Source organism: Salvelinus sp. IW2-2015, unplaced genomic scaffold (assembly GCF_002910315.2).
Source record: "Salvelinus sp. IW2-2015 unplaced genomic scaffold, ASM291031v2 Un_scaffold1604, whole genome shotgun sequence".
NCBI lineage: Eukaryota > Metazoa > Chordata > Actinopteri > Salmoniformes > Salmonidae > Salvelinus > Salvelinus sp. IW2-2015.
The window spans coordinates 195,683-200,884 of record NW_019943025.1 but is presented as its reverse complement, the minus strand read 5'-3'; the positions used below and the strand labels follow the sequence as shown (position 1 = coordinate 200,884).

Here is a 5,202-nt window from a genome sequence, read left to right as displayed (position 1 = left end):
GGATAACTAAAGAGACAAACAGTGTGAGAGTGGTCTTCCGACTTGTTTTTAATATAGGATCTCTTAATGCCCACCCATGCATACCCATAGGCTGTCATCTTTGCCGTCATACATTAACTGAAATCCTTTTCCACTTGTTAGTTTCACAACATTGTTCTATAACACATCAAACTCGAATGGCCTCATTTGATATATTGGTTTGGGTATTGAAGCACCTGCAATGTGATAATAATATTCAATGACAATACTGATAATAATCAAATCAAACAAACTTTACTTGCCACATTGCCGAATACAACCAGTGTAGACTTTACGTGAAATGGCTTACTACAGTCCTTAACCAACAGTCGGTCAAGAAGAAGAAAAATTTACCAGTATTTTGCTAAAATAAAAAGTAATAATAAAAGTAACACAATAAGAATAACAATAACGAGGCTATTATACAGGTGGCACCGGTACCGGAGTCAGTGTTGCAGGGGTACAGGTTAGTTGAGGTATCTGTACATGTAGGTGGGTGAAGGGCTTGGGGGTAGAAGCTGTTGAGGAGCCTCTTTTTGGTAATAGACTTGGCGCTACGGCCACCGCTTGCCCGTTGCGGTACGCAGAGAAACAGTCTATAAACATTGGTGACTGGAGTCTCCTTGACAATTTATGGGATCACAGTCTATCGCCTGGAGACTTTCAGTCTACCACTATTTACTATAGGTCTGGCTGGCAGGGAAGCTTGGCCTCGGTGATTACTGGGGCCGTTCGCACGGTCTACCCTTATGTAAGCACGTTATGTCAGATGCACGAAGCAATGTTGCTAGATAAAGACCAGGCAGTTGGATTGGCACCGGTCATGGACTGCTCCTCGATGAGTGCAGCTTGTACAAAGAAACTTTTGAGGATCTGGGTCCCATGCCAAATATATTTTACGCATCCTCATAAGTATCTCCCGTTGATAATAACACAACTTGTGTTATCTACGCAATTTCCATACAAATGACAGCACAAAAACAGAAGAATAACAGTGTACTAGTAAACTGGCTCACACCGAAAAGAACGATTGGGAAAATGGAACAATGCATGTTTCATCCTGGATTTATAGTAATGTTTCGAGGCCATATCTTATATCTACACAGCAAGTCTGTTCGACGAGCCTAGTGCCAGACCCCCTAGTGCACTGAAGCAAGCGGGTCGCATCTGATCGGATGAAATCAGACTGTGATTCAGCTTTCTGGTATACATTAAGTCCGGATTTACATTAGAATGGTTGAGTTCATTTAAAAACTTTTTTTCAACCACTCACAATTTCTTGTAAAAACTATAGTTTTTCTCAAGTTTCGGGTTAGGACATCTACTTTGTGAGATTCACACAAAGTCTATTTTCAACACATTGTTTGCAGACAGAAGTATTCAAGCTTATAATTTATATTATTACAATTCCGTGGGTCAAAGTTTACATAGCACTAAGTTGACTGGTGCTTTTAAACAGTTGGAAAATTCCAAAAATTATGTCATTAGTTTTTAGAAGATTCTGATAGGCTATTGATATAATTTGAGTCAATTGGAGGTGTACTGTGGATGCTATTTCACGACCTAGCTTTCAAAATCAGTGCCTCTTTGCTTGACATCAATGGGAAACAAATCCAAAAAGAAATTATCAGCCAAGAGCCTCAGAAAATAATTGTTAGACTCCACAAGTTATCCTGGGTTCATCCTTGAGGAGAAAGATTCAAACCACCTAAGTATCACGTCCAACCTGTACAAACAATTAGTAAGCAAGTTATAAACATGCCATGGACACACGCAGACCGTCATAGCCGTCTCAGGAAGGAGAACGCGTTCTGTCTCGCTAGAGTATGAACGACTTGGTGAGAAAAAAATAGTGCCGGAAGGCGAATCTAAGGCCAGAACAACAACCAAGACACTTGGGAAAAGGGACGCTTCGAAGTGCTGGAGGGAAACAGGTAACAAAAGATCGGTATCCACAGTAAAATTGAGTTCCTACATTGTACATACATTTAAGCATTTAGCAGACGCTCTTCATCCAAGGCGAGCTTACAAGTTGGTGCATTCACCTTATAGTCCCTATATCGACATAACTGAAAGCGGCTCAGCAACGGCATTACTGGAAGGAACCACCCCCACTTGGCTCCCAACCACCGCATATAAAAGCAGACTATGGTTTGTCAACTACTCCATGGGGCAAAGATCGGTACTTTTGGAGAATGTCCTTACTGGTCTATTAAACAAAAATAGAACTGTTGACCATGAATGACCCATGCGTAAGGTTGGAGGGAAAAAGGGGAGGGCTTGCCAGCGCAAGAACACCATCCCTTATACCGTGAATCATAGGGTACACGTGGCAGCGTCATGTTGTGGGGGTGCTTTGCTGCAGAGTACTGGTGCAGTTCACAAATAGATCCATCATGTGAGGCAGAAAAAGTTATGTGGAATTAATATGAAGCAACATCTCAAGATTGTCAGTCAGAAGTTAAGCTTGGTTGCATATGGTCTTCGCAAGATGGAACAATACCCAAGCATAACTTCCAAAGTTGTGTTCAAAATGGGCTGTAAGGAAACAAAGTCAAGATTGAGTGGCCTCCAAGCCCGACCTCAATCCTATAGAACAATCTCTGTGGCAGAACTGAATAAAGGTGTTTTGCGACAGTGCCTACAAACCTTGACTTCCAGTTACACCCAGCCTCAGTCCGGAAGAATGGGCGCAATTCACCCAACTTATTGTGGGTAGTCTTGTGGGAAGGCTACCCAAAACATTTGAATTACAGGAGTATAGAAACGACTACTACTACTACTACTATTACTATTATTACTACGACTACTACTGCTACTCCTACTACTAGTGCTCTCACACAGGGCTTGAGACTGACAGATCTTCACTRCAAACATGAACAGCAAAGTTTATCTGTCTGGTGAGTAGCCTTTGGTGTACAAAGATGGAAACTGAACTAAATTATTTGAAATAGAAAGGTATAGGTGATGTTTTTTCTAATGTGCTTTTTCCTTTAAATGATATGTATAATGATGTACAGCAGTGGGGAGCATTTTTTTAATGTTACCCCACACTTCAGTTAGATGGAACCTTTGTGTGGGTCTTTTAACAATGTTGGTCAGGCATCTTGTTGACATTCATCCAAGGACACCTCGACTTGCATGACACACCCTCACTGTAGAAATATTTTCTCATGAAATCATGTGATTTCACATCTCCTGTCCCTGCCATTATCTATCCTGTCCCTGCCACCGGCCCTCCGTCTTACCGATCACCCCTCCTGTCTCTCCTCTCACCCCCCCTGTCTCTCCTATCACCCCTCCTGTCTCTCCCATCACCCCTCTTGTCCCTCATCCTGTCTCTCCTGTCACCTCTCTCATCCTTGCCATTGGTAGACCTTCCTGAAAACAATGTCACAATACTTAGCTTAAACCTGTTCTGCCAGTTCATGTCTTTAAAGATTAGAATGTTCCAATGTGGTTAGCCAAAAAAGATGACAAGATAATTGACAGAGTAATTTTCTAGGCTTAATATCAAACAGACATGCCACATTTCTGGTTCGTCCACAACTTGTTTCCTGCTTGTAGAAGGGCACGGTTGCAGGAATCCTTTTCTCTAACTATAAGTCACATGATTTCATGAGAAAATGTTTCTGCGGTGAGGGTATGCAATGCAAGTCAAGGTGTCCTTGGATGCATGTCAACAAATGCATAAATGCGTCCTAGTACTGGGGGAGGGTGTCCGTATTGGGATTACATGATAACCAACACTGGAGTAGGTTATCCATACAGTGTAGGGGATACTTCAAAAGTAGATAGAATGTATATCTTATGGGGTGGGTCTGGGAAAAATGCAAGAACCATGTAAAGGTGATGAAATCCTACTAACCATCAAGTCTATTAAGCTCTCCGATGCAGGTACCTACACCCTGGGATTGTAAAGAAACGGGGCGGATACGATGGGGATGTTTACCATGACAGTGCTGCCAAAACCACCACCAGTTCCAGCCGGACAGAGACAGATCCAGTTGAACTACTCCACCACTCCAGGTCCAACTCCAAATCCACCAACTAAAATGCCAAACCCAGTACAGGTAATTAATGGTAAAGATTTTACGGACAGCGATTAATTAGGCACTGAAACAGGATATGAAGGAAGGGAAAATATGTGGCTGGCATACATGCGATATACAGCTAAAACACTTAACAGAAAGGACTGTGTTATCTGTGGTCATGCTAGGCCCGTTCTGGCAACACACCCATTTGCTCTAAGTGACGGGGAAGGTTGGATGTGCATATTGGAGGGATTTTACCATGATAAACCCAATTCAACCCTGTGTAAAGCTTTGAGTCTTGTGTTCCCAGAAGTTCCTCCCCAGAAGGCCCCGTGGGGTGTTAAGGCATATGGGGGAAACTACAGCTGCATCATTGTTACAGGTAGGGGTGTAGACTATGGGCGTCGCCTGAAGCTGATTGCATCAGTAATGTAACCATTAATGCTACCTGGCCGGTAGAAGGGCTGAATCAAACTAGAGGCGTTGCTGACGTATGGTGGATATSTGGACCAAACAGGCGCTTAACACCTATTCTTAGAGGTGACTGYCAGGGTACGTGCGCCTTAGCCAGTCTGATAGTACCATTAACCATTATTGACGTTACAGCTAACTAACTTCTAGGATCCACACAGGGGGGGCATGCACGTGACCCATCCATTAGGAGACAGAGACGTAGTGCACCGTGGACTGAGGGGGTGGACAACATCCACACCAACCTGTTGGGGGTGCCGGTAGGTGTCCCACAGGAATTCCAAGCCTTGAGCAGAAATGATGGTTTATGGCATCTGTTACCCTTTATCGGTCCAGCAATTGTTGATGCTAAACAGACCTCCTGGATAAATTATATTTATTATAATKAGCAACGCTTTGTTAACTATACTCATACGGCACTCACAGGTATGGCTGAACAATTGGAGGCTACCTCTAGAACTGCCAGGCAAAATAGACTAGCCCTAGATATGATCCTAGCCAGTCAAGGTGGGGTCTGCAAAATGTTTGGAGAACAATGTTGTACGTTTATCCCTAACAATACTAGCCCTGATGGGAGCATTTCGAAAGCTTTAAGTGGTCTAGATAAACTATCAGTGGAGATGAAAGGCTTGGCTGGAGTGGAGGAGAGTGGACTGTTCTCCTGGTTGGGTGAGTGGTT

General features: G+C 43.2%; 1 pseudogene; it reads left to right on the top strand.

The window, feature by feature from the left end:
- The first annotated feature begins 3,956 nt into the window (after positions 1–3,956).
- LOC112071398 (dual specificity testis-specific protein kinase 1-like) overlaps positions 3,957–5,202 on the top strand; it is a 59,210-nt pseudogene continuing 57,964 nt past the window's right edge.